Here is a 16000-nt window from a genome sequence, read left to right on the forward strand (position 1 = left end):
TTGTTGTATGAATGGGCATCTTTTGGATATATGCCTAAGAGTGGAGTTGCTGGGTCTTGTGGTAGGTTTATTCCCATTTTTCTGAGGAATCTCCATACTGATTTCCAAAGTGGCTGAACCAGTTGGCACTCCCACCAGCAATGGAGGAGTGTCCCCCTTTCACCACATCCTCTCCAGCATAAATTGTCATTGGTGTTTTTGATTTTACCCATTCTGACAGGAGTGAGATGGTATTTCAGAGTTGTTTTGATTTGCATTTCCCGGATGGCTAAGGATGTTGAGCACTTTCTCAAGTGCCTCTCAGCCATTTTAGAGTCCTCTATTGAAAACTCTCTATTTGGTTCTGTAGCCCACTTTTTAATAGGGTCCTTTGGTGTTTTGGAGACTTGCTTCTTGAGTTCTTTGTAAATTTTGGAGATCAACCCTCTGTCAGATGTGGGATTAGTGAATATTTTTTCCCATTCTGTGGGCTGCCTTTTTGTCTTGCTGACTGTGTCCTTTGCCTTACAGAAGCTTCTCAGTTTCAGTAGGTCCCATTTATTAATTGTTGATCTCACTGTCTGTGCTACTGGTGTTATGTTCAGGAAGCTGTCTCCTGTACCAATTCGTTCAAGGGTAACACCCACTTTCTCTTCTAAGAGGTTCAGTGTGGCTGGATTTATGTTGAGGTCTTTGATCCATTTGGACTTAAGTTTTGTGCATGGCGATAAACATGGATCGATCCGCATTCTTCTACATGCCAGTCTCCAATTATGCCAGCACCATTTGTTGAAGAAGCTTTCTTTTTTCCATTGTATATTTTTAGCTTCTTTGTCAAAGATCAGATGTTCGTATGTGTGTGGGTTAATACCCGGGTTTTCAATTCGATTCCATTGGTCTACCTGTCTATTTTTGTGCCAATACCAAGCTGTTTTCAGGACTATAGCTCTGTAATAGAGCTTGAGGTCAGGGATGGTGATGCCTCCGGACGTTGCCTTGTTGAACAGGGTTGTTTTGGCTATCCTGGGTCTTTTGTTTTTCCATACAAAATTGATTATTGTTCTTTCAAGGTCTGTGAAGAATTGTGCTGGGATTTTAATGGGGATTGCATTGAATCTGTAGATTGCTTTTGGCAGGATTGCCATTTTTACTACATTGATCCTGCCTATCCAAGAGCATGGGAGATCTCTCCATTTTCTGAGGGCTTCTTTAATTTCTTTCTTTAAAGATTCACAGTTTTTGCGATACAGGTCTTTCACTTGTTTGGTTAGCGTTACCCCAAGGTATTTTATGTTGTTTGTGGTAATTGTAAAGGATGATGTTTCTCTGATTTCTCTTTCAACCCTTTTATCATCTGTATATAGTAGGGCTACTGATTTTCTTGAGTTGATCTTGTAGCCTGCGACTTTGCTGAAGGTGTTAATCAGCTGTAAGAGTTCCCTGGTAGAGTTCTTTGGGTCATTGATGTAAACTATCATATCATCTGCAAACAGTGAAAGTTTGACCTCTTCCTTCCCAATTTGTATCCCCTTGATCCCCCTTTGTTGTCGTATGGCAATAGCTAGAACTTCAAGTACCATGTTGAAAAGGTATGGAGAGAGTGGACAGCCTTGTTTTGTTCCTGATTTTAGAGGAATTGCGTTGAGTTTCTGTCCATTTAGTTTGATGTTGGCTGTTGGTTTACTGTCTATAGCTTTTATTATGTTTAAGTATGTCCCTGTTATCCCAGATCTCTCCAAGACCTTTATCATGAAGGGGTGTTGGATTTTGTCAAAGGCTTTTTCAGCATCTAGTGAGATGATCATGTGATTTTTGTTTTTCAGCTTGTTTATATGGTGGATTACGTTGATGGATTTTCATTTGTTGAACCATCCCTGCATCCCTGGGATGAAACCTACTTGATCGTGGTGAATGAGTGTTTTGATGTGTTCTTGGATCCGATTTGCCAGTATTTTATTGAGTATTTTTGCATCAATGTTCATGAGGGATATTGGTCTGAAAGAGTTTGGCAAAGACCCTTCTGCTTCTATTGTGTGGAACACTTTGAGAAGAATTGGTATAAGCTGTTCTTTGAATTAATGGTGGAATTCTGCACTGAGGCCATCTGGACCTGGACTTTTTTTTGGTAGGGAGACTTTTGATGACAGCTTCTATTTCCAAAGGGGTTATAGGTCTATTTAAATTGCTTATCTGTTCTTGATTTAGTTTTGGCAAATGATAGCTGTCCAGGAAGTCATCCATTTCCTTTAAATTTTCGAATTTTGTGGAGTACAGGTTTTCAAAGTATGACCTAATGATTCTCTGGATTTCCTCAGAGTCTGTTGTTATGTCCCCCTTTTCATTTCTGATTTTGTTAATTTGCGTGTTCACTCTCTGCTGTTTGGTAAGTTTGGACAAAGGTTTGTCTATCTTGTTGATTTTCTCAAAGAACCAACTCTTCGTTGCATTGATTCTTTGTATTGTTTTCCTGGTTTCTACTTTATTGATTTCAGCCCTCAATTTGATTATTTCCTGGCGTCTACTCCTCCTGGGGGAGTTTGCTTCTTTGTGTTCTAGAGCTTATATGGACCCAAGAAACAAGCAGGGGTAGCAATCCTAATATCTAACAAACTAGACTTTAAAATAAAATCAATCAAAAGAGATGAAGGAGGTCATTACATACTCATCACAGGTGAAACCCACCAAGATGAAGTATCTATCCTGAACATCTATGCCCCAAATACAAAGGCATCCACATTCGTTAAAGAAACATTATTAGAACTTAAATCTCATCTAAAGCCCAACACAGTTATAGTGGGAGATTTCAACACACCACTCTCACCACTAGACAGGAATACCAGACAGAAACTCAACAAAGAAGCAAAGGGTCTAATAGAAGTAATGACCCAACTGGGATTAACAGATATCTATAGAACATTTCATCCACATAAAAAAGAATATACCTTCTTCTCACCACCACATGGAACCTTCTCAAAAATCGACCACATACTTGGCAACATATCAAACCTCAGCAGCTACAAAAAAATTGGAATAACTCCATGCATCTTATCAGACCACCATGCTTTAAAATTAGAATTCAACAACAACACAAATTGCAGAAAACCTACAAACTCATGGAAATTGAATAATGCTCAACTGCACCATCCCTGGGTCAAAGAGGAAATAAAAAAAGAAATTAAAGACTTCCTCGAATTCAATGAGAATGAAGACACAACATACCCAAACCTATGGGACACTTTGAAAGCAGTGATACGGGGGAAGTTCATAGCACTAAGTGCTCACATGAAGAAACAGGAGAACAGTTAAACCAGAGAATTAACATCACAGCTGATAGTTTCTTAGCTTTTTAATTGTTGTTTCTTTCTAGTGGTCTTTGTAAGAGTGTAGAAGCATTCCTTCTTTGATAATGTTAAATTTTTAAGTTTCAGGTGACATGTGAAACATTTTTTAAGATTTTCTCAAAAGTTTTGAAAAGCTATTAGCCAGGATCATGGTGTAATAAGACAACATTTTTCCTTTAAAAAATTTAAGTGCATGTGTAGAGTTAAGAAGCCATTGTACATTTATGATTTAATAAAATAATTCTAAAGGAAATTGTGTAAAAAAGCTAATTTTCAATCATCTTACAAATAAATGGAATGAAATGAAACACACATTTAAATATAGAATTGTTGCTTAGCTACAGAAAAATGCCAGATCCTTTCATTTCAATGGTGTTCAAGTTTTAACTGACCTATTTGGTAGAAAATAAAATAAAATCAATTTTCATATTTAAGTGAACATATGGCATTTTTCCATGAGCACTCTAAATTACAGAAGAAAAATAATTTGACCAAAGACTATTAGACTATAAATATAAATATTAAATTTTGTTGCTTTTTTTGCAAATTTGAGCAATGCCCCTCCCCGCAGTGGTGTTCAGTTAACAAGTTACAGGGAAAAGTGTGGGCTGATTTCTCTCTCAGCAACCGTCACAAGACACTTGAGCCAACTTTCATATTTTTGAGAAAAATACGTATGTGCAAAAAACTAAAATTATATAAATCTAAGTAAGCTTGCTGCTTTTCAAAATGTCCAGAAAAATACTAAATGTATGTAGGTTGTTGACTTCAACAGAAATAACCAACCACTTGTTTCTGAAGAAATACAAGTCCAAACAGACACCATCGGAAGCCAAAGCCTTCCTTACAAGTGGCAATCCCATTTTCTTCATAGGCACGGCTAGACTGGGGAAACTGAATTTCAACTATGTTCTTGAAACAGTTTATGTGGAGGCTTGAATGTTTCTCACTTATCAGAGAAGTCTCTGGCTTCAAAACTCTACTGCTAGATAATTTTAAAGGCATTAAAAAAACACCCTCAGATGAAAAGAAAAGTACAAGAAAGACTCTTCATAGAGTCCTTCATCAAGTGCAACTGGGTTGGAAGAAAATATATGCTTATTCCTGCCCTTTACAACCTTAGAGGATTTCACTTCCCTTAAGCAGGTTGAGGCAGATGATCTTTCTTTAGAATATGATCACTAATATATGCAATTTAGTCTGTAGTCAAGATGGTTTATATAAATGCAATTCTTCTAGACATATGGAAATACTTTTGGGAAGCCCATACATCTTCAGACAGTTAATTAACATAAGAGCATTGAAATATAAAATCATAATGCAAAGGACATGGATGACAAATCACTTAGATTATTCTAAGATTACACAGACTTGGGGCCAGTGGCAGTGAAACTAGTATTTATCCCTAGTGCATGAACTGGCTTTTTGGAGCCCATTCCCTATGGAAGAATACTCCCTCAGCCTAGATACAGGGGGTGGGCCTTGGTTCTGCCCAACATGATGTGACAGACATTGATGATCACCCATGGGAGTCTTCACCCTCTCTGAGGAGTGGATGGAGGGTGGGATGAGGAGATGGTGGGGGGAGTGGGATAAGAGGGAGAGGGGACTGGGATTGGTATGAAAAATAAGATTGTTTTAATTTAAATAAAAATTAATTTTAAGAAAGATTACATAGACTATCTTCCAAGGGCACAGTGTCCACTTTCTTTTTATTTACCTAGTATCATCCTGTGTAGCCCAGGCTAGCCTTAACTATTTTAATCCTCCAGCCACAACCTCCTAAGTGGTGGGATTTTAGGTTTAAGCCATTATATTGGCTATTATACACATTCTTTAATGATAAAAACAATTGTTTGATAAAGAAAATAATGTGATGTAGAATCCTTTGGGTTTTTTTAAAGGCAAGTGTCATCCAGTTCCTTCCATTGAAGTACTGGTTTTAATTTGGAGATGGTCCCTAACAGCTCATCTTCCACTGCCCCCCCCAGCCTACAGATCGCCATTTTCTTTGAAATCGCACAATTTCCTTTACATTTCCCTTTTGAGATTATTTCTAATAGATCATGCTTTTGTAAGGATTATGGTACTTCTAATTTGTAAAACTTGGATGAACCCAGTGTTTCCTCACATTCCCTCAACTGTGTCATGGTAGAGTGTGTATAGGGCTCAAACTACACACACTGGAGTTTGGCTCTTCCTACTCATCCCACAATCCTCAGTTTCCAGCTGGAGTGGTCTCAGCTGTAATTTTGCTCCATTCCTGTGGTTGTAAACCATAGTAGAGCCTCTGCCAACCAGTTTCTTACTCCACAGGCTGCCTCTACTTCCTCTGCGGGCAGGCAAGGCCACTATTATGCCCATTGGTGGCAGTTTGCCACCTAGGTCTGGCACAATTCAAGTCACAGAAGACTTGGTTTCCTCACAGACTACCTGGAGGGCTCAATTGCAAGAATCTGGAATGCACAAAAATTCAATAGTGACCACCACACAGCAGTGAGGAGTAGATGCTTTAAGATACACAGCTTGGTCCCATGTGACCTGACAGCCACTCATGTTTTCTTTACTTTTTATTCATTATTGCTCTTATTCATGTGTGTATGTGTACCTTCATGGATTTATGTGTATGTCATGCTGTCAGTAGCCATAGAGGCCAGAAAATGGTGTTAGATCGCCTGGAGCTAGTGTTATAGGTGGCTATGAGCCACCATGTGGGTGCTGGGAAGCAAACCAGTGTCCTTTGCAAGAGTAGTAAGTGTTCTTATAGGACATCACTTTCACTCTGCCATTTAGACACTGGATCTTCAAGGTCTTAATGCCATGCACTGGTATTTTGTAAGATAGGGAAGAACTTTCAACTCTCATATTACATTGTCTGAGAGAGATGAGGAATGGTGAAACCTATGCTCCCTTGTGAAACTGTTTTAAAACTGTTAGAAAGACGTTGAACCCAAAGACAAATAAAATAAAATATAAACTCAATGATTTAATCTGCTCAAGGCAGACAAAGTGGACATTTGGATAAGATGTTAAGACTCTGCAAATGAATCTACATCACTTGGTTCAAGATGAAAGTGACAAAAGGTGGTCTTGAAGATGTTAATTATGGGGAAGAGATGACCTATTCATAGCACTGGTTCTTCTTGTGCAAAGTATAGTTGGGCAGACTCTTACCATATGAATGGTACTGCTGCTTTGGGGAGGGTCCTAATTCAGGTGTAGGATGGGAATTAGAGAGGGTCAGGAGGAAGAAAAAAGCAGGGGGATGAAGTAAGTTATTTCAGTTACTGTGACAAAACACCATGATGAAGGTAACTTATAAGAAAAAGTGTTTTAAGTTGGGTTCATGGTTCCATAGGGTTAGAATCCATGACTATTATGGTAAGAAGCATGGTGGTAGGCAGACAGGCATGGTACTACAGTGGTAGCTGAGAGCCTACATCTTGATCCACAAGCGTTGGGCAGAGAGGTAACAGGGAGTAGTATGGGCTGTTGAAAGCCCACCCCCAGCAACACACCTCTTCCAAAAAGGCCACACCTTCTAATCCTTCCCAAACAATTCCCAACTGTGGACCATACATTCAAATATATGACGGGGGGGGGCGGGGGAGCATTCTCATTCAAACTACCACATAAAGCCTCTTGGGGCCAGGTGACATCTGAACTGTGTCTTGCATGGCCAGTAGACATCAAGTGGAGAAGTGTGGGAAGCAGAGTAGGCAATGAATGAGGTGAAGAGAGGCAGGAAATATGTGGCCTGGAGGATGCTGCTGAAGAACAAAGGTCAAAGCATCCACTGGGCCTTTCTTCCCAAGCCCTGGCACTTGAACTCACCCCTTGTAGGTTATGAAAAAGCACTTGGAGGCAGGTTAAGAAAGCAGAGTGAATAGGAAAATGCCAGTTAGGCAGCTGCAAAGGATAATGTCCTTTGAAGTGTCTATAGAAGGGGATAGTAGAGACAGACAGTGGGGCTATGGAGAGAACAAGATGGACAAGGACAAGTGCTCTTCATCACAGAGTGGAAGGAGATGAGTTGGTTGGTTAGTATCTCTTGCCTTTCCTCCCACCCATTCCCTTCTCTTTCCTTCCATTCTATTCTTACTTCCTTTACCAGAGGTAGCTGGCATCCTGGGATAATATGTTTCTTTCTTGCTGGACAACAGGACTTCATGTCCTACCTCTGCTCTGAAAAGAGCTCATAGAAGATGGGAAGACAAAAAAAAGAAAGGAACCCTGTTACTTCTCAGCAGCGATGAGGAAGCAAATGGATATGGCAGTTGGTGGAGTGAGCTTTTGCCAGGACCGCAGCATAACCCCTTGAGAATATCTTCGGTGCTACAGACAGCTGAGATCTTTGGCAGGAGGTCATCAAAATTCCTGAAATTGGTTTTCCTAAATGCTAGCAGTAGTGCCTCTGGCCTTTGCTTCTTTAGTGCTTACAACAGATTCCATACTTTGCTAATTCCTTGTGTCAAATCATTTTCTGATTTTAAAAGTCTCCTATGTAGTTCAGAGGTAGGGTGTTTGTCTATCATCTGCAAGGCCTGAATTTGATTACCAGCTCAAGAGAGAAGGAGAGGGAATGGGGATAGGGAAAGGGAGAGGGAGAGAAGAGAGGGATTCTGGTTGAGGTTCAGAGACCACAGAACGCTGACCCCGGTTTTCAGCTTCTCATGTAAGTTACTTCTCTCTATCTGAATAAATATCCTTGGTGTGATTCCTTTCCATTCTCACAACAGTATATGAGATGACAAGGGAGCTGGTAACACACCCAAGAAGAGCAGCTGGAGGAAGAGGTGCCTATCATATACGAAGGAAGGCAGGGAAACTTAGGCTGTGACTAAAAAGTCAAGAATGTTTCGTCATGGGAAAATAAAAGAGTAGCTAAAATGTGATTGGTGGAGAACAAGGACAAGGTTCCTGCTTTTGCAGTTCTGATTGTACCAGATATCCTCAACAGAGAAATAAGGCAAGGAAAAGAAGTAATAGATGTGTGAGTGGGAGCAAGAGAACCCAAGTGCCTCTGGTCACAGAGGACAAATTATCTACAAAGGAAGTCTCAAAAGATACACATGAGCTATGGAGCCAATAATTGAGTTTAGCAAGACGACTGGAAATAAACTAAATGCATAGAAATTAATCATAAGTGTACACAACAGCAATAAAACTGATTAGAATAAGAGAACAAACACATTTTATCCCACACCGCTAATGAAGTGCCAAGACATTTCAATGGAGAAATGATTGTCTTTTGAACAGATAATCTTGGAATCAAATATGTAAAGAGTGAACATTCTTGAACACTACCAGGGTGGTTGGAAAATGAACTGACAGCTTAGAGACTGTGGGTTTCTTTTGGGAATGATGATGGTTAGCAATGACTGTACAATGTAAATCAGATAATCATCACTGGACTACATACTTCTAAATGATTACAATGATATTTTACAATATATATATTTTACCACGTTAAAGTTGTAAAATATATAAGAATATATAAAGGAGTCAATCTTTGAATATGGGTTACAAAAATTCTACATTCTACCCATACTTCATGTCATAGAAAAATTAACATATATAACATAATCAAAATATAAAGCTTCTATGACTATTACCACTAAAGAAACTTAAAAGAAAACCATAAACCAGAAGAATACTTATAAAATTTAATGTACTGATTCCAGAATATATAAAGGATTTTTACAGATCTATATTAAGAAGAAAGCAAAGAACTACGTTTTCAAACTAGACAAAAAGTTTTAACTGACAGTCCATCAACATGGAGGTAGAAATGCAAACAACACAATGTTTTCAATGCCACTACTCAGAGAAACACAAGTGAAAACCACAAGGAAATAACTTACTCCTTGCTGTTATTCAAAGAAACGAAACATACCATCTGTCTGAAAACCTGTATGTGACTATTTATAGAGACTTTCTTCAGCATAACCCCGAAACACAGATATTTCTCATCTGAAGATGGCTAAATAAACTATGTTATATCAATACAATAGGATACTACTCACTGTTATAAAGGAAAAACAAATACTACTGATTTGTGAAAAAGGGATAATGTTCAAATGTGTGTTGATAATAAAAAAGCAGACAAAAAGACATGTTCTATCAATATAGCATTCCAGAAAAGGCAAAACTAGGGCAAGCAGCTTGAGGTTTGTTGGGTAGGGAAGGAAAATGAGTATCAATGGCTATGAGGATGTTTTGTAAGAGTGCGGAAAATGTTCTAATCTTTCTGTAATAGAAGTCTTACAATTCCATCTAATTTTCAAAATTTATGTGTATACCTTAAAAGAACAAATGTTTATAAATTACATGTTTATTATTTTCTATGCATGTTTCTTTTTTTTACGTGTCTCATGTAGTTCATTCTACATTCTGTTTATGTAGCCAAAGGTGACCTTGAACTTTTTATCCTCCTGCCACCATGCCTGGTTTACACGGTGCTGGAAATCAAACCCCTAGACTTTGTGAATGCTTGACAAGTATTCTATCAACCGAACTACATCCCACCACATGTCTTTAAAGTGACTAAGATCAAGACACACTAAAGCCTTGGCAGTCTTTCTGAGGTTAACCTTACTGGGAAAGCCTAAATGGGCAGCCATAGCACATGCTCAATAAGGCATAAAGCAAGGTAGAGGATAGAATGAGGGGGCTGTTCATGAGTCTGTCATTAATCCAGTCCAGTGTTCAAACACAGGGACATTTGGAAGACAGGGCAGAGGACGGAGTTGGTCCTCTCCAATAACACTGGTGCTTGATGATTTTATCTATGATGTTTAATTTTGAGAGCAAAAATAAAGTTCTACGCATAAAATAAAAAACTAGAAAAAGGAAAATTTGGTAAAATTTTATTGTATGATGACAACTGAGATGTTGAAAAGTGACACATGGTGGCGAGAATGACTATGAGCATGCTTTTAAAAAAATAATAAAAGGGGATATGGAATGAAACAATTAGAAAAAGCCTAGGATACGAATTTATACTTACCCTGTGTTTAGTAATAGCTGCAATATTGACATAATTTTAATTTTTCTACTACTTCATACCTAAGACTTAATAATATTTGTCCCTAGGATGAGAAAAAAAATACCATGTTCGTTCTACCTTTGGTATTAAGGCAAAGGAGAAGACATACATTGCTGCTTGGGAGCAATGATTTGAATTGATCTGCTTTTGAAAATACCTGCAATGTCTTTTGGATGGATGCACCAATATCTCACTCTGCCTGGTGTGGAGGTGGCTACTGAGTGCCAAAATGCCGATGCCATAAAATCATGTCACACACATGCGTCATGGTGGACAATTTTAGTTCAGGTTCCAATCTTGAAGGCTCTGTGGTCCCTGTGTCTGCATCAGCCAGACAGATCTCCCCCTCCTTCACCTCACCAAGTTCTAGCCAGTTCCCCGAAGAAGGACGAGTAAGTGACTCATCATGGCATGTGTGAAATTCCCTTCACTCTGCTGCCCTTCCCAGGCTGCTGTAGATGGCAGTGACAATTATAGTAACCTTGACTCCATAAGGAATGTGACAACTTGAATCTTAGCAGTGAGTCATTCCAGAGCAAGAATTTGTACCCTAGGGCCTGAGCTGATGACTGAATTGTGGAAGCATTGGGTACCCATCTAAGGAGATTTATTCATGAGACAGAAATGGACTTCCTAACAATGAGGAAACATTTTTTCAGATATCATGTTGATTGATTATGTGTTTGTCTTAAGGACCAAACCTGGGACTGAACTATTCTATTTGCTTTACCACACAGTCATATTATCTAGCCCTCTGGTAACCTTTTTGATGACTATTCTTCTCAAATAGCAAAAGGGCTGCCCTCCATATGAGAACTAACTGGATCTTGGAATCCCATAACTTACCACACTGGTGAAGACTCAGGAATGGTTTGGCATATTCTCTGGGATCTAAATTCTCCAGAAAATTAAGACGGTCCAGACCGAGGGTTTCTGCCTACCCTTATTGTAACATGTTTATGCTGTGTTCTGTTGGTATCCATGGGAAGCCTGCTCTTTTTTTGAAGGGGAACAGAGGAGGAGTGGATCTGGAGCAGGGGTGGGGTGAGGAGGGGACTGGAAGGAATAGAGGAAGGGCAAACTGTGGTCCAGATATATTGTATGAGAGAGAGAGGAATAAAGAAAAAAGAAAAAAAGAATCTTCAAACTGGTTACCAAATAATCATAGTTGATGTTGGGCTACCAACTTTGATTAAATTCAGGGGTTTGGTAGGAATGACACTTTAAGTACTGGGCTTAAACATCCAAGCTACAGGAATATCATGGAATGAAAATAGAGAAGAGAATGTATATTCATTAATTTTTTCATAAAGCCTCTGAGATTGAGGCCAAGCACACAATAGCTCCTGTGTGATTCAGGCCTTTAAGAACACTATGGGATAAGGGCTATAGCATGTAGGTAACAGCCAACCTATAAGAATTGCCAAATGTTACCCAAGGAACTATAATATTGGAGAAATAAAAAAGAAATGGGGTGGTTAGCCAAATGATGCTGTTTTAGATCTCATAAAATTCCATCGTAACATACTGTCTTAAAGTTTTAATTTGTAAATATTTTTCATGTTCATAACCACTGTGACTCTTCAATTACAAGTTGGACCCAAGAAATCAGCTTGAATGCAAGGGGAAATTTCAAAGGAACATAAATTTATGAAAGATGGACTTGGAAACTAGAAAAATGATATAAATGAAACATTTCATTGATCAGAGACAAACCCAGATTTTTAATGTCTAGTATAGAAAGACAATCCCTGACAAAAGCTTTTAGTGTTTCATCTGATAATTAGGTCCATTGGGTGTGGGCCTTGAGCTTAAGCTCCATTTCTACTAATCATATTTAGTGCATATTTGAAGTTGACTGAGACTTTTAAAAGAAGACTCTTGATGAAGCAGAGTGAACTATCTTCTGTAACTTTTTTACCACTATGGCTTATTTGTATCCAATATTCACATTGTGACATAATGTGTCATAGTGACTTGACCATGACAAACTTGTCTAGAGAAAACTGGTTGATTTCAATATGATGATGTCTTGATGTCAACTTGACGGAGTTAGAGTAAGCTCTGTCCATGTCCCAGGAGATTTTCTAGATTAGGTTAACAGAGATGAGGAGACCCATTCTAATGTGGGCGGCATCATGGGCTGGTGTCCTGTACTGACTAAAAAGGAGAATAGGAACTGAGCAAGGAAGAGCAGTCTACATTCTCTATCTTAGTGGGTACAATGAAACCAGCTGCCTTAAGCTTGTGATGATCTGATGGACTGATCTCCCAAACTGTAAACCCAAATAACCCCTTCCTTCCATACATTGCTTTTGTGAGGCATCATGCTTTGGTCATGCCACATGAAAAGTAATGAATTCAGACAGTGACCTTCAATCATGAACGTGAGAGTGGGAGGACCTCTTGAGTGGCTGATCCTCAAGAACAAGAGTCTCTGGATCCTGTTAGGTTAGGGTCCTTTCAGGTGGCAGAGCATTGTCTTCCTACTCAGAATTTGGTCTAGGTCTTTGCTCCTTAATGTGCTCCTGTTGATTCTGGATTCACTCCAGAGAACAAGAACTCTCTACTGATCTACTGTGAGTTCCGGCTTGAGATTTTGAAAGACTTAGCCCATTGTATATTTGAAGTAGGATTTTCCTTAATGGAAAAAAAATCTTTCTCCATTATTTCAGTCCAATTGACAAGGAGATAATTCATAAATTGAAAGTGACATTCTCAACTGACTGCTTAAACTGGTTGAGCCGGATCATCATTTTTCTCTTCCTCAAACACACATATTTGAGACAATGAAATAAAAATGCTTCAATGCAGTGAAAGGATAACTCATTCATGGGCCCTAAAATTCTTTCTCCTTAATAAACTGCACATCTCTATAATTAGCCTTTTTGATGCTGTCTTTGATTTTTGATGATTCAACTCTCCTTGTTGAATAAGACTATAGCCCAACATGCCAAGCATTCCTGGCGGCAGGCCTGGGTATTTACCTAAAAGATGAGAAATTAGCATGCCATAGTTTTGATTTTGATTAATGTGCCAGTATAAGAGGCATTTTTCCATGTGGCTGTCTTCACAGGAGACTGAGGGAAGACAGGGTGGTTGATGGGTTGATGGCCAGACCACTTAATTTCTATCGAGACTAAAAAAGACATAAAGAGCAGATCTAGGTTGCCAGGAAACAGAAGCTGGGCATTTGGTTTGGAAGATGAGAAGGACAACTGGATGGCCAACACAGTCTGCTCTAAATGGAATGAGGGCTTCTGTTAGGCTTTCTGATCCACATGTACCACGGTCATTCCTACAATTGCAGAAACCTAGCATTCTCCATGACCATGGCCATGCTAATTCATACTTGGTCTCTGGCTTCTGATGAAACAAAACTCTCTTGTGATATAAATGTGAAGCAGAGGCAGATTTGAAGATCCCCAGGAGACCTTGCTTCTCAGCTGCTCACAGTCATGACTCACCACATTTCCTTTTCAATCTGGGGGATGCTAAACGAGACTTTCATGTGGGATGCACAGTTGGTGAGGTCTGAGTTGGGGAAAATAGACACCTTGAGCCATCGGCTTGCCACCAGGCCTCAGAGCATCTTTTGGATGCTGAGACACGATGTGGGAACCTAAGATTCTGTCTCACAGACTTAGTCCCCATGTTAAGAGGCGAGCAATTCTTTGCTTAGAAGTTACTGGAGGGAAAGAGAACAGTTTCTTCACCCATGTCAAAACTCAAGCAAATACACACAGCTCCTTGGTATGGTACTCTTGTCCTTCAGATATGTGTACTCCAAATGATCTCTCTGTGTGTAGACACAAAAAGAATAAAATAAAAAAGATGTGATGACTTCGTGCCATGAGTTGTATTCTAAAACAAGACAAGCCCGCCTTTCCTCATCTCCTTTGAGCAGCACTAGTAATGTCTGGAGTGCCTGTGCCGACGACCATTGCACTCTGCATTTTATGTTTTATCTAGTGTTGTCAGAATAAGCTCAGAACATGTGATAGTCAAATTTAGAGGTGGACTTGACTAAATGATGCCCATATGGCTGGTAAAACCTTTTGAGTGTGCCTGTGAGGGTGTTTCCAGAAAAGATCAGCATTTGATTTAGTAGACTGAGTGAAGAAGATCCACCCTCACCAATGTGAGTGGGAAATGGTCCATCTGCTCAGAGACTGAATATAGCAAAGGGGCAGTATGGATTCACTTTCTCTGTTTCCCTGGGATCAGCTGTCTTCTGCCCTAGGATATTCTTTCTGGGTCTTAGGCCTTCAGACTTACACTTATACCACTGGCTTTTTTGGGCATCCAGGTTGCATACAGCAGATCATGAAACTTCCCAGCTTCCACAGGGCATCATCTATAATAAGAATGTCTGTGCCCTGAAAATCCCTCATGGAGGCCCTTGCCCTTCCTGGGGAGCAGAGGGGAGTGGAGTGGGGGTGATGGGTTGGGAGGATTGGAGGGTGAAAGAGAGGGAACTGAAACTGACATGCGTAAAAAGTTAAATAAAAATATATGGAAAAAATAAGAGTATCTGTGTATGTGGTGTGTGTGTGTGTGTGTGTGTGTATGCTGTTTCTTTAGAAAACCTTTACTAATACACATGCATGTATCAAAAAATCTGTTCAGAGACATGATAAACAGCTTATCTTTTATGCATTTTGCCTTTAGTGCTGCTAAACGTCAGAGAGTCTCCATTTCCTCAGAAATTAAGGACTCCACTTAAAAATAGCACCAAGACCATGCTTTCCTATTTATTTATGTTTATTTAAAAACAGAAATAAAAAGGGTCTTCTTAACACAGTTCCAGTCAAGAAATATGTTGGTTACAAATAGTAAGTAAATTTCTCTGTGACCACTTTCAAGCGACAGCTTCTTCAGTAGGGAGATAGAGAAAGGGGGAAGGAAAGAATACAGAAATTTTTTCAACAGAGAATTGCTAGTTCCCAACTGTGAGTGTATCACCCCTTCCTTGGATGCCAGATAATTCTCCTATAATATTAAAGTGCTTTCTGTAAGTTTCAATGGGGTTTTGAGCTTTACAATTAAGCTATTTTATACACAGATAATGTGAAGGTACCATAAAGACTGACAATGATGCCTTGTATATTTATAAACACATTAAAATCATACTGTAAGAAAGACCATAGCCTGTTTACTTTCTTCAGAAAACAACAATAAAACAGCGATTGTCCATCTTTTCAAGAACCAAGTGCTTGAAATGATCTACGGCACAGTGGCCATCTTATTATGTTTTCGTGTCACCAGCATTATAAGAGCTTTAAGTATTTTCATGTAGATAACTGACTACTACTCTCTGAAGACTCCTGAAGAACTGTTTTGAATTTGTTCACATGGTAAATTTACTTTCAGCTAAACAAACAAGACCAGATATTAATAGAGACACATTTCTTCTTCTTCTTCTTCTTCTTCTTCTTCTTCTTCTTCTTCTTCTTCTTCTTCTTCTTCTTCTTCTTCTTCTTCTTCTTCTTCTTCTTCTTCTTCTTCTTCTTCTTCTTCCTTCCTTCCTCCTCCTCCTCCCCCTTTTGTCTAAAGACATACATGGACATGCAAATGTGTCTATTTGGGGTCACTTTCATGGTATACAGACATTTACAAAGTGCAGCTCAGC

The 16000-nt window shown here is 39.1% G+C and overlaps 1 protein-coding gene and 1 pseudogene across 2 annotated transcripts in view; one reads left to right on the forward strand and one right to left on the reverse strand.

Moving 5' to 3' along the window:
- The window catches only part of Sorbs2 (sorbin and SH3 domain containing 2), a 300895-nt gene that overhangs the window by 214275 nt on the left and 70620 nt on the right, over positions 1-16000 (reverse strand). The window lies entirely within an intron of this gene.
- LOC101827898 overlaps positions 10635-16000 on the forward strand; it is a 60641-nt pseudogene continuing 55275 nt past the window's right edge.

The sequence above is a fragment of the Mesocricetus auratus genome, unplaced genomic scaffold (assembly GCF_017639785.1).
Source record: "Mesocricetus auratus isolate SY011 unplaced genomic scaffold, BCM_Maur_2.0 Super-Scaffold_100026, whole genome shotgun sequence".
Lineage (NCBI taxonomy): Eukaryota > Metazoa > Chordata > Mammalia > Rodentia > Cricetidae > Mesocricetus > Mesocricetus auratus.